At 36.7% G+C, this 20,682-nt stretch overlaps 1 long non-coding RNA gene across 1 annotated transcript; it reads left to right on the forward strand.

The window, feature by feature from the left end:
• Positions 1-226: 226 nt before the first annotated feature.
• LOC131381110 (uncharacterized) lies at positions 227-17,845 on the forward strand. Its single transcript, XR_009209580.1, has 4 exons — positions 227-423; positions 14,618-14,671; positions 16,897-17,019; positions 17,766-17,845. It is a non-coding gene; the product is annotated as an uncharacterized LOC131381110 (long non-coding RNA).
• Positions 17,846-20,682: the final 2,837 nt, after the last annotated feature.

The following is a 20,682-nucleotide window of genomic DNA, read 5'->3' on the forward strand; positions in this document are numbered from 1 at the left end:
TAATATCAGTGCTGAATATTATTTAATTTGACTTCCCTTTTCAGGCCTGACAGAAGTTGTTTGACGCTCAGGGCTACTCTGTCACCTTTGGCGGAATTAAAATCTCGTCCTCCTTCTGCGGCTGCTTAACCCACTTGTTCCTCACGCCACTGACCCAGCCCAAGGAACCCCACAGCTGCTGACCATGAGCAAACCGAATGGCCCACACCAGAGTCATGTAAATAAGTTCCCTCTTCACACATGTTTACTTTAAACTCCCCAATCCACAACCCCAGCGGGAAAGCCTAAGGGATAACGCCCACGGAGCTTAGGCCTGGCCCCACAGGCCCTCCTCTCCCCAACTCTCCACACACTGGGAGAGCTCTCTGCCACCCCGGACATCCTATCAGCGCCCCCAGAAGCACTCCTGACCTCTCTGGAACCGTGAGTAACACATTTCTCGTGTTTCATTATACCTCAGCTGACCAACACATCAAAGCCTAACGCTCCCCTGGTTAGAGCACCCCGGAGAGAGTGGCTATCTTGACTTACAGCCACTTCAAGAGAGAGACCTCAAATTAGAAAGAAACTATAAATTATCCGGGCATGGTGGCCAGAGCCTGTAATCCCAGCTACTTGGGAGGCTGAGACAGGATAATCGCTTGTACCCGGGAGGCGGAGGTTGCAATGACCCAAGATGGCGCCACCGCCCTCCAGCCTGAGCAACAGAGCGAGACTCCATCTCAATAAATAAATAAATAAAAAGAAACAGTAACAATAAAAATCGTAACATTTGTACTTTTGGAATTTTTTAAATGTAGTTTTATCATATAGGCACAATGGATTATGAACTCCCTTTCTAGCCCCTCTTGCCTCCCTGGAAGATGGAGTGGAGCATGAGGCCGGGGGTAGGTGGAACTGAAAGTTCTAAGCTTCAAAGCTTCAAATGGTGGCTTGGTCTTTCTGGTGACCAGCCCCATCTAGGATACCACCAAGGGTCACCTTATTAAAACAAAAGATGCTCCTATAACCCAGAAAATTCCAAGGGATTTAGGAGCTCTGTGCCAGATACTCTTACCACTCAGGAAATTACAGAGGTTTTAGGAACCCTGTGTTAGAAACTGGGGTCAAAGACCAAATATTAAACAGAAGCTTTTCGTAGCACCCTTATCACTCATAAAATTAAAAGATTCTAGGAGCTCTGTGTCAGGAACTGAAAACACACACACACACACACACACACACACACACACAAATACACATTATATATATATATAATTTCTTATTTCACAGTACATACATTATAGATATGAAACATCAGCTGGTACAAAATTACTAAGAAATGTGATATGTGATTTACACTATATAAGTTAAAGCTGTAACTGCAGTGGTCCTGTAAAGAATTTATATTAGAAGGAAATACTTTGATTTAGAATTATAAATAATAATTTAAATAGTATAATGACTAAGTAGTCATGTTGAGATATAATTCACATGACATACAATTCACCCATTTAAAGTGTACAATTCAATGTTTTTTTAGCATGTATGTGTTACCATTACCATGGTCAGTTTTATATTGTTTTTATCAACTCTAAAAGAAACTCTGTATTCTTTACCTATCATCCTCTTGTTCCCCATACCCTTCCCAGCCCTAACCAATCACCAATCTACTTTTTGTCTTTATAGATTTCCCTACTCTGGGCATTTCTTATGAACACAATCATATAATATGTAGCTGTTTGCAATTGGCTTATTTTGTTTTGCATAATGTTTTCAAGGTTCATAACTCATCGTATATCCATACTTCTATCCTTTTTTATGGCTGAGTAATATTCTGCTGTGTAAATATACCAAATTATTTTTATCCATTCATCAGTTGAGGCTCTTCCACCCTTTGCCTGTTGTGAATAATGCTGCTGTACATATTCTTGTTTCGTTTCTCTACTCCTAGGAGTAGAATTGCTGAGTTGTGAAGCAACTTTGTCATTATTTGAGGAACTGCCAGACTTTTTTCCAAGGTGGCAGTAGTATTTTACACTTCTGCCAGCAGTATATGAGGATTCTGATTTCCCCACATTCTTCTCACACTTATTATCTGGCTTTTTTATTCTAGTCATTCAACTGAGTATGAAGTGATATCTCACTGAGGTTTCCATTTGCATTTTCTTGATGATTAATGATTTCAAACATCTTTTCCAGTGCTTATTGGCCATTTGTGCATTTTACTCAGACAGATGCCTATTCAAATCCTTTGTCCATTTTTTATTGGGTTCTTCCTCCTTTTATTGCTTTGTAAAGATTACTTATATACTCTCAGTACAATCTGTTATCAATTGTATGATTTGCAAATGTTTCTGATGATCTATATCTTGCTTTTTCACTCCTATATGGTGTCATTTGAAGAACAAATATTTTTAATTTTGATGATGCCTCACTTACCTACCTTTTATTTTGTTTCTCCTGCCTTTGTTGTCAGAGTCTAAAAATCCTTTGCCAAATTCGAGGTTATAAGATATACCCTGTGTTTTCTTCTAAGAGATTTAGTTCTTTCAGGTAGGTAGATTTCTGATCCATTTTAATTTTTGTATATGGCATAAGATAATGGTGCAACTTTATTTGCCCCAGCACCATTTATTGAAAGACTATTTCCCCCTTGAGTGGTTTTGGCTCTCTTGTCAAACACCAATTGATCACAGATGTTAGGGGGGCTTTTCTGGACTCTCAATTCTATTACATTGCTCTATATGTCTATTTGTTGCCGGTATTATAGTGTCTTGATGTACCATTACTTAGTACTAAGTTTTGAAATCAGAAAGTGCAAGACCTTCAAGTCTGCTTATTTTCAAGATTGTTTTGGCTATTTTGGGGTCCTTTGCAATTTCATATGAATTTTAGAATCAACTTGTACATTTCTACAAAGAAGTTGTCTGGGATTCTGATAGGGATTGTGTGGAATTAGTACGTCTATTTGGGAAGTGTTGCCATCTTAATGTTAAGTCTTCTGATCAATTATGGAATGTATTTCTTTTTTATTAATATACTATTTAATTTATTTCCACAGTGTTTTATAATTTTCAGAGCAAACGTTTTAAACATTTTTGTTAAATTTATTCCTAAGTATTTAATATAACTTTGGTCTCATTCTGTCACCCAGACTGGAGTGCAGTGGCACAATCTCTGCACACTGCAACCTCCACCTCTTGGGTTCAAGTGATTTCTCCTGCCTCAGCCTCCTGAGTAGCTGGACTTACAGGCACACACCAACATGCCTGGCTACTTTTGGTATTTTTAGGAGTGATGGGTTTTCGCCATGTCGGCCAGGCTGGTCTCGAACTCCTGACCTCAAGTGATCTGCGTGCCTCAGCTTCCCAAAGTGCTGGCATTACAGGCGTGAGCCACCATGCCCAGCTGAATTGTTTTCTTAATTTTATTTTTGGCTCGTTCATGGCAAGTGTATAGAAGTTCAATTGATTTTGCACATGTATCTTGTATCCTGCAAACTTGCTGAGTTAATTAGTTCTACTAGTTTTTTTGGTGGATGCCTTAGGAATTTCTATATACGAGACCAAGTCATCTGCGAAATGGGTTAATTTTACTTTTTTCTTTTCAAACTGGAAGCCTTTTTCTTCTTTTTATTGCTTAATCGTCCTGACTAAAACATACAGTACAATGTTGAATAGAAGTAGCAAGAGCAAACATCCTCCTCTTATTCCTGATATTATGGGGAAAGCATCCACATTTTCATCATTAAATATGATTTCTTACTGTGTACTTTTCACAGATTGTTTTTATCAGGTTGAGGATGTTACCTTCTATTCCTAGTAGATTAAGTTCCTTTAACATGAAAGGATGTTGAATTTTGTCAAATGTTTTTTTCTGCATCTATTGAGATGATGATACAGGGCAGGCCAGCAAGCTGGAGACCCAGATAAGACTCTATGTTGCAGATGGAGCCTGAGGACAGTCAGAAAGCAGGATTCCTGCTTCCCCAGCGTGCCTCAGTCTTTTCTCTAAAGATCTTTAAATAATTGGATGAGGCCTACCCAATTTATGGGGAGTAATATGCCTTATTCAAAGCCTACTCTTTTCAGTGTTAATCACATGTCAACAATGCCTTCAGGCCGGGCACAGTGGCTCACGCCTGTAATCCCAGCACTTTGGGAGGCCAAGGCGGGTGGATCACAAGGTCAGGAGATCAAGACCATCCTGCCTAACACGGTGAAACCCCGTCTCCACTAAAAATACAAAAAAATTAGCCAGGCGTGGTGGCAAGTGCCTGTAGTCCCAGCTACTCGGGAGGCTAAGGCAGGAAAATGGTGTGAACCTGTGAGGCGGAGCTTGCAGTGAGCCAAGATCACGCCACTGCACTCCAGCCTGGGCGACAGAGTGATATTTTACCTCCAGGACCGTGCCACCCCACAAAAGATGTTGTGCTGGATGTAACCTGTTGTGTTGTTGTTTGCCTTCTTGCTATTGTATTTCGTCTCTGAATGCAGTGGGATATGGCAGATCCCATCCCTGGAGACTAGTGGCTCAATATTTAACAGAAAGGGGGAAAGGAAAGCAAAATTTGGTTCTAGCTTCTCTCAAGCCTTCTGAAGAGGTGACTCATGAATGAAAGATTGCAAAACACTCAATCAGTGCTCACAGGCTCTCTTAAGTGCTGCTGCTTACCATCATACAAAGGGTCTCATACTCAAAGAGATTGAAAGAAAACCAAGGCCACTCTTGCTGTCCTGGATATAGAGACCAGCCATGCCTCTGAGGTTTAGTGGGACACCCAATAAAGGGAAGATGCTACTCATAGCCGACATTATTCAGACTGCCACAAGTTTATCAGGTAAACACCAAAAGGATAAAAAAGGGGAAGGTGGGGATCAGGAACAGACAGAAGATAAAAAAGAAGAAAATATTATCTACCTAGAAATACAAGCCATTCTAACAAGTTGACAAAAAAGAAAAGAAAAAAATAGATGAGGAAGGGGACTGATTCAACTGTGTAAAGGTTTGGACCCAGGAGGAGGCTTCTGTCTAAAGGAGGACACCAAGACCCTTCCACTCCTTTCTTTTTCCTCTTATTAGCCAGAGACAAAAACTAAAAAGTGTGGGCTTCAGGTTGCTAAAAACCTAAAACAGAAAAAAAGAGAACTACATCTCTAAAAACAAGAGGAAAAATAAAAAGTAAATAAGTATATTACAGTTTATTGATTGACTGGTTGATTTACTGACTGACAGCCTGGCTGACTGACTCAGGTTCTCACTCTGTTGCCCAGGCTGGAGTGCAGTGGTGAGATCTTAGCTCACTGCAGCCCTCATACTGCTGGGCTCAAGTGATCCTCCCACCTCAGTCTCTTTAATAGCTGGAAACACAGGTGTACATCATAGAGACAAGGTTTTGCTATGTTGCCTGGGCTGGTCTCAAAACTCCTGGCCTCAAGGAACTTTCCACCTTGGCCTTCCAAATTATAGAGATTACAGGTGTGATTCACCACATCCCCCTCACTCCCAGTTTTTATTGACTAGATAAGTTACTGAATGGCACCACCAGAGGGAACCAGGTGTGACTTCCCTACAGGTGTGACTCACACCTGCTGGGATTATAGGAGTAAGCCATTGTGCCTGGCCTATTTTAATATTTTTAAAAAATAGAGTCAATAAATTTCATACATATAAAAACTAACTTAAAACAAAGATTCATAATTTAATCCAATTGGAAATCTGAAAGAAGCTTTTTACCCCTCTTCTAGGATTTTCAGTTTCACATCATAAATTTAAGTTGTTAGTCCATTTTGAGTTAATTTTTGTGCATGGTGTAATCTAAGGGTTCAATTTTATTCTTTTTAAGTGTAGGTATCTAGCATTTCCAGCTCATTTCTTTAAAGAGACTATCATTTCCCCATTTTGTATTCTCAGCACCCTTGTAGAAGGACAGTTGCCTATATATGGAGGAGTTGATTTAAGATTTCCATTCTGTTTCATTGGTCTGTATGTCTGTTTTTATGCCAGTATTTTACTGTTTTAGTTACTTAGCTTTGTACTATGTTTTGAAATCAGGAAGTGTGATGCCTTTAGCTTTGTTATTATTTTGCAAGATTGCTTTGGCTATTCAGGGTCTTAGTGGTTCTATATTAATTTTAGGATTGCTTTTTTATTTCTGTAAAATAATGTCATTGGAATTTTGGTGAGGATAGTATTAAATCTGTAGATCATTTGGGTATTATGGACATTTTAACAATATTAAGTCTTTCAACCTGTGAACATGGGATGTCTTTCCTTTTATGTGTATCTGCTTTAATTTCTTTCATCAAGGTTTTTTAGTTTCCAGTGTACAAGTCTTACACTTTCTTAAGTTTATTCCTATTTTATTATTTTTAATCCTATTGTAAATGGGATTCTTATGTCCTTTTTTATAGTTTATTTTTAGTATATAGAAATGTCACTGATTTTTGTATGTTAATTTTGTATGCTGCAACTTAATTTATAAGTTTTGTTTTATAGTTTTTTTGATAATTTATTATTAGTGTATAGAACACTAATTTTTGTTTATTGATTTTGTATGCTGCAACTTAATTTATTAACTGTTTTTGTGAAGATTTTAGGATTTTCTACATTAAAGATCATATCTATAAACAGATAATTTTCTTCTTTCTGATTTGGATGCTTTGTATTTCTTTTTCTAATTTCTCTAAGACTTCTAATACTATGTTGAATAGAAGTGACAAGAGTAGGCATCCTTGCCTTGTTCTTGATCTTAAAGCTTTCAGTTTTTCATCATTGAGTGTGACGTTAGCTCTGGGATTTTTATATAAAGCCTAAATATGTTGAGTTATATTTATTCCATACCCAGTTTGCTAAGAGTTTCTTTCTTTAATCACAGAGTAGTCAATATTGTCAAATCCTTTTTCTGCAGCTATTGAGATGGTCAAGTGACGTTTATTCATTCAGTTAATGTGGTATCTCACATTTACTGATTTCTGTGTGTTGAATCCTTCTTGCATCCCAGTAATGAATCCTACCTGGTCATAGCGTATAATTTTCATGTGGTTCTGGAATTGGTTTGATAGTATATTATTGAGGATTTTTGCATCTATATTCATCAAGGATATTGGCCCATAGTTTTATTTTCTTGTAGTGTCTTTATATGGCTTTGGCATCAAGCAATGCTGGCCTCATAAAATGAGTTTGGAAGTATTCCTTCAACTTCAGCTTTTTGGAAGAGTTTGAGAAGGACTGACATTGGTTCCTTCTTAGATGTTTAGTAGAACGTACCAGTGAATCATCTGGTCTTTGGCATTTTGTTGTTGCTGCTGTTCTTGGGAAGTTTTTGATTACTAATTCAAACTCTTTATTCATTACTGATTTGTTACAGTTTTGAATTTTTTTCTTGTTTTAGTTTTAAGATTTTATGGTTTTAGAAATGTATTCATTACTATGTTATCCAATTTGTTGTCATATAATGACAGTAATCACTATGAATCCTTTTCTCAGTAACATCAGCTGTAATATCTCCTCTTTCATATCTGATTTTGAGTCCTCCTTTTTTTATTTGTGTATCTAAAGCTTTCTAAATTCTGCTTATGTTTCAAAAAAACCTAAATTTTGTTGATTTTTCTATTGTTTTTATTTTCTATTTTATTTACTCCTGCTCTAATATTTATTTCCTTCCTTCAACTAACTTCGGCCTTAACTTCTTTTTCTAGGTCATTGTGTTATAAAGTTAGGTTGTTCATGATATTACTTCAACTGATGCTGAGTGGGATGTTCTGTATATATGTTATAGGTCCATTTGGTCTATAACATTATTAAAGCCTGCTATTTCCTTATTGATTTTCTGTCTGGATGTTCTATCCATAATTGAATATGTGATATTAAAGTCTCCTTTTACTATTGTATCGCTGTCTACTTCTGCCTCCAATTCTGTCATGTTTGCTTTATATATGTAGGTATTTTGATTGGGTTCCACATATAATTATAATTTTATATTTCCTAATGAATTGAGCATTTAATCATTATATAATATGTTTCTTTCTCTTGTGATAGTTTTGTATTTAAGGTCTATTTGGCCTGTTATAAATATAGCCACTCCTGCTTACTTTTATCAGTTGTATGGGATATCGTAGTCTATCCTTTTACTTCCAGCCTATGAGTCTCCTTACATCTGAAGTGAGTCTCTCTCTTATAGACAGCATGTAGATGAGTCTTGTGTTTTTATAATCCATTCAGCTATGTGATTAGTGAGTTTATTTTGTTTTTACATAATAATTGATGTTGAAAGATTTACTATTGTCATATTTTTAATTATTTTCTGTCAGTCTTGTAGTTATTTTGTTCTTATTTTCCTCTCTTGCTGTCTTTCTATGTGTTTTATGGAATTTTTGCAATGATATGTTGTGATTCCTTTTTCTTTCTCTTTTGCATATCTTCTGTATCTTTATGGTTACCATGAGGCCTACATAAAACATCTTTTAATCAGCAGTTTTGAGCTGACAACATTTAACTTCAATCACATACAAAAACTCTATAACTTGGCTGGATGCAGTGGCTCATGCCTGTAATCCCAACACTTTCGGAGGCCAAGGTGGGCAGATCGTGAGATTAAGAGATCGAGACCATCCTGGTCAACATGGTGAAACCCCGTCTCTACTAAAAGTACAAAAAAATTAGGCGGGTGTGGTGGCAGGTGCCTGTAATCCCAGATACTTGTGAGGCTGAGGTAGGAGAATCGCCTGAACCTGGGAGGTGGAGGTTACAGTGAACCAAGACCGTGCCACTGCACTCCAAGCCTGGTGAAAAAGCGAGACTCTGTCTCAAAAAACAAAACAAAAAAAACTCTCTATAACCTTACTTCTTCCCCCACACATTTTGTTATTGATGTCACAATCTACATGTTTTATATCATATATCCATTAATATATTTTTGTAGTTATAGTTATTCTTTATGCTATATCTTTTAACTTTTATACTAAAATTAAGTGATTTATACACCATCAATAGAGTATATGTATCTGTGCATTTGTATGTATATTTACCTTAACCAGTGTGTTTTATGCTTTTGTGTTGCTGTTTAGCATCCTTTTGTTTCAACTCAAAGTACTCCCTTTAGCATTTCTTGTTAGGTAGGTCTAGTGGTGATGAACTCCCTCAGCCTTTGTCTGGGAAAGTCTTTATCTCCCTTTTGGTTTATAAGGACATTTTTTTCTAGGACTAGTATTCTTGGTGCTTCTTGTGGGGAGGGGAATCTCAGGGTTATGCCCTTCACCCAGTCTTTCAGAGCTACCATTCTTTTTCCTAGCAATGCACTGAGAGGTCTGCATGCTGGATGCTGGTACACCCCCCTCCTTTTCCCCTGGAAGGCCCTTGAATCGCCCCATGCTGGTGACTGAATATTTGTGTCCCCCACCCCAAATCCATATGTGTAGTATAGTGGCCCAATGTGATGGTATTTAGAGGTGGCACCTTTGTGGGGTAATTAGGTCAGGCAGGTAGAGCTCTCATAAGTTGTATTAGTGCCCTTAAAGAAAAAGTGAGAGAGGCAATTTCTCTCTCTGCCATGTGAGGATACAGAGAGAAGATGGCCATTTACAAACCAGGAATCAAGCCCTCACCACAGACTAGATTTGCCACTTCCTTGATCATGGACTTCCCAGGTTCAGAACTGTGAGAAACAAATGGCTTTTGTTTATTTGTTGTTTATTTGTTTAAGCCACCAGTCTATGGAATTCTGTTATAGCAGACACGTGAGTTAGGTAATTATTGCCTTTTGGATAGGGTTGGCCTGCAGTTTTACATGTAGGTTAAGTTATCTACAGACATATTTACCTATTTTCTCTCTCTGTCTCTCTCTCTCTTTCTCTGTGTGATAGATATTGTATAAATTTTCACTTTGAAAATTCTGCTCTGCTGTCAGTGTTGCTTTGAATATACAGAAATACTGAAAACATTATTTGTGCCAAATAAAATGTGCAGCGTATTAGTCCATTTTCATGCTGCTGATAAAGATATGCCCAAGACTGGACAATTTACAAAAGAAAGAGGTTTAATAGACTTACAGTTCCATGTGGCTGGGGAAGCCTCATAATCATGGCAGTAGGCAAGGAGGAGCAAGTCATGTCTTACATGGATGGCAGCAGGCAAAGAGAGAGAGAGAGCTTGTGCAGGGAACCTCTGCCTTATAAAGCCATCAGGTCTCATAAGACTTATTCACTATCACAAGAACAGCATGGGAAAGACCTGCCCCATGATTCAGTTACCTCCCACCAGGTGTCTGCCACAACATGTTGGAATTTAAGATGAGATTTGGGTGGAGACACAGCCAAACCATATCATGTATGTATAAAGGGGATGCTTTGGTTCATGGATACCAGTACCATTTATAAGGATTTGTTATTTCTACTTTTCACATTTTACCTGGTGTCAAAATGAGAAATCTTTTTCTTAATTTCGCCCAGCAATATGAATGTGCTTCCTGAATAATATAAAGCAGTTTCAAAGGACAATATGTAAACATGCTTAGTTATTTTAGAGCCTAAATAGCCAAAGCTATCCTAAGCAAAAAGAACAAAGCCAGAGGTATCACATTACCTGACTTCAAACTATATTATAAGACTGCGGTAACCAAAACAGCATAGTACTGGTACAAAAACAGATGTATAGAGCAATGGAATAGAGCAGAGAACCCAGAAATAAAGCTGCACATCTATACTTACTTGATCTTTGAACAGAATTGACAAAAATAAGCAATGGAGGCTGGGCGTGGTGGCTCACACCTATAATCCCAGCACTTTGGGAGGCCAAGGCAGACGGATCACCTGAGGTCAGGAGTTTCAGACTAGCCTGACCAACATGGAGAAACCCTGTCTCTACTAAAAATATAAAATTAGCTGGTTGTCATGGTGCATGCCTGTAATTCCAGCTACTCGGGAGGCTGAGACAGGAGAATCATTTGAACCCAGGAGGCAGAGGTTGTGGTGAGCCGAGATTGTGCCATTGCACTCCAACCTGGGCAAGAAGAGTGAAACTCCATCTCAAAAAATAATAACAATAAAAAATAAATAAATAAAATAAGCAATGGAGAAAGGACTCCTTATTCAGTAAATGGTGTTGGGATAACTGGGTAGCCATATGCAGAAGAATGAAACTGGACTCCTACCTCTCACCATATACGAAAATTAACTCAAGATAGATTACAGATTTAAATGTAAAACCCCAAACTATACAAATCCTAGAAGAAAACCTAAGCCATACCATTCTGGCCATTAGCCTTGGAAAAGAATGTATGACTAAGTCCTCAAAATCAGTTGTAGCAACAAAAATTGCCAAGTGGGAACTAGTTAAATTAAAGAGCTTCTGCACAGCAAGAAAACTATTGAAAGAGTAAATAGACAACCTACAGAATGGGAAAAAAAAACATTTGCAAACTATGCATACAACAAAGGTCTAATATCCAGCATCTATAAGGAACTTAATAAGAGATAAACAACCCAACTAAAAAATTAATACATTAGATGGGCAAAAGACAGGAACAGACACTTTTTTTCCCGTCACTCTGTCTCCCAGGCAGGAGTGCAGTGTTGTGATCTCAGCCCACAGCAACCTCTGCTTCCTGGTTCAAGTGATTCTCCTACCTCAGCCTCCCAGGTAGCTGGAGTTACAGGCATGCAGCACCACACCACACTGCTGCCATATGAGACACGACTTTCACCTCCCACCATGATTGTGAGGCCTCCCCAGCCACGTGGAACTGTAAGTCCAATAAACCTCTTTCTTTTGTAAATTGCCCAGTCTTGGGTATATCTTTATCAGCAGTGTGAAAATGGACTAATACACTAATCTTCAGACAAATACAAGTCAATACTATGAGATACCACCTCATACCAATCAGAATGGCAATTATTAAATCTAAAAAACAAACAAACAAACAAAACACTAGATACTGGTGAGGCTACAGAGCAAAGAGAATTATACACTGTTAGTGGGAATATAAATTACTTCAGCCATTGTGAAAAGCAGTTTGGAGATTTTTCCAGAAACTTAGAACTACCATTTGACCCAGCAATCCCTTTCCTGGTTATATATCCAAAAGAAAATAAATCATTCTATCAAAAGGACACATGTATGTTCATCACAGCACTATGCACAATAGCAAAGATAGAGGATAATCCCAGATGCCTTACAATGGTGGTCTGGATAAATAAAATGTGGTACATATATACCATGGGATATTATACAGCCATGATAAAGAACAAAATTATGTCCTTTGCAGCAACATGGATGCAGCTAGAGGCCATTATTTTAAGCAAATTAATGCAGGAACAGAAAACCGAATACTACATATTCTCACTTACAACTGGGAATTAAATATTGGTTATTCATGGACATAAAGATGGTAACAACAGACACTGGGAACTACTAGAGTGGGGAGGGAGGAATGGAGAAAGGATTGAAAAACTACTGGGTTCTATGCTTACTAGCTGGGTGACATGATCAATCGTATCCTAAACCTCAGCATCACACAATATACCCATGTAACAAACCGGCACAGGTATCCCCTGAATCTAAAATAAAAGTTGAAATTATTATTATTATTATTATTTGAGACAGAGTTTTGCACTTGTTGCCCAGGCTGGAGTGCAAGAGTACGATCTTGGCCCACTGCAACCTCCGTCTCCCGGGTTCAAGCGATTCTCCTGCCTCAGCCTCCCAAGTAGCTGAGATTACAGGCGCCCACCACCATGCCCAGCTAATTTTTTTAGTGGAGACGGGGTTTCTCCATGTTGGTCAGGCTGGTCTCGAACTCTAGACCTCAGGTGATCCGCCTGCCTCAGCCGAGCCACCACACCTGGCCGAAATTATTATTATTATTTTTTTTTTTTTCTGAGATGGAATCTTGCTCTGTCACCCAGGCTGGAGTGCAGTGGCATGATCTCAGCTCACTGCAAGCTCTGCCTCCTGGGTTCACACCATTCTCCTGCCTCAGCCTCCAGAGTAGCTGGGACTATAGGCGCCCGCCATCACGCTTGGCTAAATTTTTGTATTTTTAGTAGAGATGGGGTTTCACTATGTTAGCCAAGATGGTCTCAATCTTCTGACCTCGAGATCTGCCTGCCTCAACCTCCCAAAGTGCTGGGATTACCGGCGTGAGCCACCGTGCCCAGCCGGAAATTATTTTTATAAAGATGACAAGTAACAGCAAGACTGTGGATGATATGGAGCCCTTATGTATTGCTAATTTAACTATGGAATACAGCAACCACATTAAGAAACTATTTAGTAGTTTCTCAGAATGTTATACATATAATTCCTTGCAATTCCACTCCTGGATATGTACCCACAAAACGGAAAACACATGGCCACATAAAAGCTCGTGTGAATGTCCACAACAGTGCTATTCATAATAGCCAAAATGTGAAAAAAACAAAACAAATCTCTATTAACTCCTGAAAGGAGAAACAATATGTAGTATATTCATACAATGAAATATTCTAAAATCAAAGTAAATGAAATGATATGTACAGAATGAACCTCAAAATGTAAAGTGAAAGAATTCAGACACAAGAGACCACACATCACATGATTCTCTTTATAAGAAATATCCATAAATGGCAGATTCATGGAGACGGAAAAAGATTAAAGTTTAGCTAAGACTGAGGGTGAGAATATTCCAAAATTATATTGTGAATAGGGTTGCAAAAATCTATAAATCTATTAAAGTCATTGAATTATGCATCTAAAACATTTTATGGTGGTATGCCAATTATATATCAAGAAATTTTTTAAAAAATATTTAATGGATTTAAAAAATCATATCTTGTACACCCATGATGTCTAAGGTTAAATTCATTATAATTATTTTAATTTCTAATGCTAAGGACAATTTTTTCTTAATAGTATTGATTCATATCTTAAGGTCTGTTGTGTCCTATCCTTGTGTCATAGGAGGACATTAAGAAAAAGACTGAAAAACCACAGTTTAATTTTGCTGATATCAAAAAGGACTTGTTGACAAAAGGAATCATAGAGCTCCTATTTTTTTCAAAATTATCCTTGATATTTTATTTCATTTAGTTGAAAACAATCTTGAAGTTCCCAAAACTTCACTGATTATTAGAGAAAAATATTCCTTTTTTAAGAACAAGGAAATTCTATTCTTATTGTCCTAAGAGTTTTCTCATAAATAGCTATTATTTTAACAGAAAAATATGGAATTTTGAGACCTATTACTTGACTTTTCTCATTTAATATCTTTTTTTTTTTTTTTTTTGGAGACAGAGTCTTGCTCTGTCACCAAAACTAGAGTGCTATGGCACAATTTTGGCTCACTGCAACCTCCACCTCCTGGGATCAAGCAATTCTCCTGCCTCAGCCTCCCAAGTAGCTGGAATTACAGGCACCTGGCAGCTGATTTTTGTATTTTTAGTAGACATAGGGTTTCACCATGTTGGCCAGGCTTGTCTTCAACTCCTGACCTCAACTGACCCACCTGTCTTTGTCTCCCAAACTGCTGGGATTACAAGCTTGAGCCACCTTGCCTGACATAATATCTTAATGTGATTGTTGACACTATTGATTTTCAAATATTTAAATTACCTTTAATAACTAGAATAAATCCTTCTTTGCATTTTTTAATCTTTTGTAGATTTGCATCAAAGATTATGAGCAACATGGATCTGTAATGTTCTTTCTTAAAAAGGTAATAGAATTTATTGTGAAACTCTTTGGTCCTGGAGTTTTAAGAAAATTGTTAATTGTAATTAATTTCCTTTAATAGCTAGAGGGCTATTCATTTTTACCATTTACTTTTGTTTTACTTTTGATAATTTGTGGGTTTTCTAGAAAGCTGACCATTTCAAGTACATTTCCATATTAATGACCTAAGTTGTATATATCTTTCTACGATCTCATTAAAGTCCGTATGCATATTAAGGATGTCATCACTTTTTATTCTTTATATTGGTTAGTTGAGTAATCATCATTTTTCTTCAGTGAACCTCACCAGAGGTTTATCAGTTTTACTGTTTTCAAAAATTGATATATAATAGTTGTAAATATTTTTGGAGTAGATGTGGTATTTTAATACCTGTATATGAATCCTTTTAAAGAACCAAACTCTCACTATTCTTCTTGTTATATGTTTGGGCTTTAAAAATTAATTTCTGTTATTTTTCTTATTTCCTTCATATATTTTATTTTGTTTAAATGTGTTATCTTTTTTGTAAATTTCTGAATTGAATAATTATATCAGAGGAAATCAGAATTTATCATTTTGTAATGTGTTACATATTTGAAACATGTATTATATATCCCGTTATAAAATTTCCCCTAAAAAGCATTGCTTTTCAACTGGCACACAAAATTTTATATATAGCATCTTCATTATTAGTCAAATTAGAATATTTTCTGAATTATTTTGTATTTGTTCTTAGACACCTGGGTCATTTAGAAATATAGTTATTAATATCCAAATAAAGAATCTATTTTCTATTTATATTTTGTGATTTATGGTTCCATTTCAATCTACAGCCAGAATATATTCTGAATTATTTCAATATTTGGAATATGTGGGGACATACTTTAAGTTCAATATGTCATAAATTTTTATATATTGCACACTCTAAAAAGAGGTGTAAATACTCCTACAACCACTTAGTTTTAAGATCGTAAAAGATACTGCTTATAAACATTATACTGATTTATCTGTATTGTACTCAAATTTTCAACCAATCTTCTGGATACTTTTCTACAGATGTCAAGAATTAAACTACATTTATACGTTAATGTGGTTAACAGAATTTTATCATATTGCTATGACAAAGTAGAGTGTTTTTACATACATCAATTATGTCAGTAGTATTAATAAGTGAATAAATATCTTTACATTACTGTGGTCTTTTCCCTCTGTTATTCAATCAATTACCTATCCACCCTCTCGTGGTCGTATATATTAATGGACTTTCTAATCTTTTATGTAGGACATGAACTTCATTGTCTGGTCATGCAGGTATGATAGTATGACTGTACAACTGTACAATTTTCTTTACTGACTGCCTGAACATTTTGGAGGAGGAAAGGAACATGTAAAATTATGAGTATTTTTTTTTTTTTAATGAAAATGGCTCATTCTCCAAGCACCAAATTCCAGTTAATTCTGTCCTTTTTCCCAGTGGCCTCAGCATGCAGATCTAAGTGTACGAATGGCACATGGTCTATGAGGATGCACCTCACTGGACCCCTTCCTGAAGAGGAAGGAGAAAATAGGACTCCATCATTTTCATTTGACATTCTGCCCATGCCCTGTCTTCATTTTGTCATTTTTTTCCCCTTTTTGGAAATGGGCCTTCTTCCTTTCTTGCAAATGCATTTAAGGCTATAAATTTTGCCTCTAAGCATGACTTTAAGTGCAACCTAAGTGTTTTAACATGTTATACACTCACTACCGTTCAGTTGAAAATATTTTCCAGTTTTCTTTGTGATTGCTTCTACCACCCACAGGTTATTTAGGTTACTTAAGGCCATCTTTTTTTTTCCCCTGAGCACTCACCACATTAACTATTTCCTGTCTTTTAAGCATTTACTTCATGTATGTAACCAGTTTCTATCCTTGTTCCGGATAAAAACACTAGCTTGAGATAAGTTATTTCATCTGACTATAAATTGGACATTAAGCATGTTTTATATGTATAAAATACAGCAGTATGACAAAATTCTGTTAACCACCTTAAAGTTGAAATGTAGTTGAATTTTTGACATCTGTAGACAGAAGATTTCTTGAAAATTTTCAGTGTTTGATTACAATATAGAAAAATCAGTATAAGCAGTATCTTTTATGATCTTTAAGTGGTTGTAGGAGTACTTACACCTCTTTTTCATATTCATATTGAAATTTAAAGACTTTTTAAGCAACTTTTTGTTATCCAGTTATTCACTCAGGGTGATCAGATGTCTATTCAAAACAGCCAACAATGAGCTAAAGGAATGCTGTTCCAGCCAGAATCCTACCGCTACCATGAGTGATGAAACCACAAGAAATCCTCCACAAAGGTATTCTACAACTAAACTTCTGAACTAAGGGTGGGAGAAAACTGGCTCTTTAAATTTCAAAATAAAAATCAGTTTGTCTATCAATATAAGGCAATAAATACTCATTCACCACCTCTCATGTGCCAGTAATTCCTAGGGACCCTATAGAAATCTTACTGCTGTGCAGATAGAAGGACTGACACAAAGACTTCAGTCACAGTATTCTTTGGGTGGTTCTAAAATAGAAGAGACACAGGTATCTTAAAGATCAGGCATCGTTCCCATCACTTTATAAGAATTAATGAATTATTATAAGTTAATTAATACAGCAAACCTGTGAACTAGTCGGTGTAATTCTTGCTGTTATTATTCCCGTTGTCAGATGGGATAAAAGAAGGTAACTAATTTGTGACAGGGGAAAGTCTGGGATAGTGACAAGTGGATTCAGGATTTAAACCCACAATGCCCGATTCTGGACACTTGCGTTTAATTTCCGCGGCCCTTGCAGCTGCCGGCGCAGACGCTGCACCCAGCCCCGCTCCGCGCGCCCAGCCCCGCCGGGTCCTGGACCCCGCCGGCAGCCGGCAGTGCCTAAACGTTAGATCTGAAGGATAGGAGAGTGCTGAAAAGGATAATGCTTTTAGGCAATTAATTGTGTGTTCTTTAAATACGGACATGTTAACCACACGGGGCTGGGCAGCGCATGCCTGAACTGTTTGGAATAAAAGACTGCAGGACTTTGCAGCTTCTTTCTCTCTATCCTGCAGTCCACTTCTGAACTTGCTCCCTCCTCTTGGGATATTCTTAGACTGCCCGGACTTCACCTCAGCTCTGCCATCGCCCAGCCTTCCACTCATTCCATTCGGACCCCCAAATGCTGACCGGCCAGGGGATCCCATGCTACCCTGCAGACTGATGTGTGCACAAGAAAACCAGGTCCCAGCCTCTGAGGCTGTCAGTGTTTTGTTAGAAAAGAAGGCACAGCTGAGCCAAATAACTAGACAAATGACTAAATGTCTACTTTCTGAGAACTGTAAAAACAATATTGATGCCCAAAAAAATACATATGTATATCAGGGCAGGAATATAGACAATGGCATTCAGAGAAAATGATCTCTGAAGACATTTGGATAGGATGGGAATTAGTTTATTTTTCTCAAGATGCACTGCCCAGTTATTTCCAGTTATTCAATTTTTTATAGTATTTAAAATCATGGGATACAATATTGGTTTATAACAGTTTATATGAAATATGGTCACGATAAAACTAAAAGATAAAGTCACTATCAGACCGTAAGACATGAACACCAATGGCAGCCACACACTGCCTGGCACCAGCTGCATAGCCTTGGGCAGGTGAGGAAGCATTCTGCTTCTCAGTTCCCTTGTGTTAGGAGATGAAATGGTCAAATACTGTATAGAACTTCAATACAGTAACTACTAGCCCCATGTGGCTATTTAAATTAAATTTATAATTTAAAAAATGGACATTCATTTCCTCCGTCACTCTAGCCTCATTTCAAGTGCCCAAGAACCCCATAGGGCTAGTAGCTTTCATACTGTACAGCATGCATATATATAAATTCTTCACAGAAAGTTCTTCTGGACAGTGCTGGTGTATCAAGAGAGGGTCAAATATGATTTAGATACAGTGCTGGGAAAATATCACAATTAAGCAAATAATAGATGCAGTGCTAGGAAAATATCACAATTAAGCAAATAATAATTTTATATTCAGGATTCTTATGTTTGTGAATTTGTAGAGAGCTTGGCATAGAAGCCTGAGAGCTGTGCTGCAAGTCTTTTTCTTGTAAAAATCACTGGGGCTGTCAAACAAATCCTGATAAAGAGAAAGTTTGTTTCAGAAAGTTCAAGTGAGGCAGACTTTGGGACAGCTTGCATGCAAAATATAAAACTCGGTAACTATGAAAAAAAGGAGAAAGATAAATCCAACATTTCCTACATTCACGATGAATAATCAGCACCATTTTCAAATAATTATCAAATTAGGAAAAGACTACCTTTTAAAAACATTGAGCCTTCTACTGACCAACTATAAAGACTATAAAGTATCCCACAATTTATTTAGGTCTTCTGAAGCTAAAATGTTTTAAATTTTATTGTATAACCTTAATTAGTTTAATTCCTAGGTTAGTTAACTTTTAATGTTGTTATGAATGTTATTAATTTTAAATGTTTACTTCAAATGTTATTGATGATAGAGAAATAAAAATGATTTTCGTATATTGGACTTCTGTCCAGTGTCCTTGCTAAATGTACCTATTAAATCTAATAGCTTTTCTGTAAATTATTCTCAATTTTCTGTTGCATTCCATCAATAATTTCTTTCCAGTTATCTTTTATTTCTTTGCTATTACACTAGCTAGGACTTGCAATAATAAATACAGATTTTTTTTGCCTTTAGATTTATTTCAGAGGGAAAGTTTTAGAAACCTTTATTTAGATAATTATCTAAATTACAGATGTAATTTAACAGATCCATATTCACATTTATTTCTGCTCCTGTCATTTTTACTAATAGATGTTTTCACCAATATGACTATTTCATGTAACTTTTCAAGTTTAATCTCCTAATTTTGTTCCTGATATTCCCTAATGATTTTTAATGTCTGTTATTAATGTAGTGATAACATATTTGAAATTACTGATCTTGGGTATTAGAGCCTTCTTCATTTTTCCTTGATAAATTTCACCAGAAATTATCTGGCTTCAATAAGCAGTTTAAGGGATTTTACTTAATTTATTTCCCTCATTTAATATTTGGTTTTCTTCATTGCTTTTCTTGCCCTTATTATTTGGTTCATTCTGCTTTCTTTGCTTTTACCTACTTAATTATAATTTAATTTGTTGACTTGGGTGATTATAAATATTCAGATATGTTTCCACTTTACAGATTTAGGCAACAAAATTTCCTCAAAGAAACTTATAGAAAAAAAATCCAATAATATATAAAATGATATATCATGACAGAAGGGCTTCTTATTAGAAACAAATTGGTTAGTTAAATATTTGAAACTCATAGCTGCAAATAATCACATTAAGAGAATAAAGGGAAAAACAAGATTATCTCAAAAAATGTATAAAACTACATAACAGAATTCAGTATGCAGTCATGATACGTACTCTCAGCAAAGTAGGAATACAAAAAAATGATTAATCTACTACATTTATCTGCAAAAATGACAAAACACTCATACATGGAAATTAAAAGCCATTCCTTTGTGGATAATATGGCACAGGATATGTTATGAAACACTGTCCTGCCACAACACAGCACAGATGGGGTTGAAAGAAAGGAAGGGAAACAAAGGGCTGCCATGAATTAAACCAGTAGAGAAAATAAAAGCCTGGGTCATGCAGGGGACAGTGCCTTATTAAGCCAGCATCAGGACTGGTTGAAGTCTGGGGCTTCTAACACAGTGGGAAAATGAGCATAGTAATCACAATAAAGAAAGACGTCTGAAAGGTGCTAACTTAGCCTCGGATCAGAAGTGCTCTCTGCTAATGCCTTGCTGGTGAAAAGCGTATCCAATGTAAGCCCTCAGAAATCCCAGAAAACAAAGACCAAAAGAAACGACGCCTTGTCAACAGAACAAATTGAAAAAAGCTTCCTGCCGCGATCGGGCATTAAAAGAAAAAAACCACAGACATAAGATGGAATGA

The sequence above is a fragment of the Hylobates moloch genome, unplaced genomic scaffold, assembly GCF_009828535.3.
Source record: "Hylobates moloch isolate HMO894 unplaced genomic scaffold, HMol_V3 SCAFFOLD_14, whole genome shotgun sequence".
NCBI lineage: Eukaryota > Metazoa > Chordata > Mammalia > Primates > Hylobatidae > Hylobates > Hylobates moloch.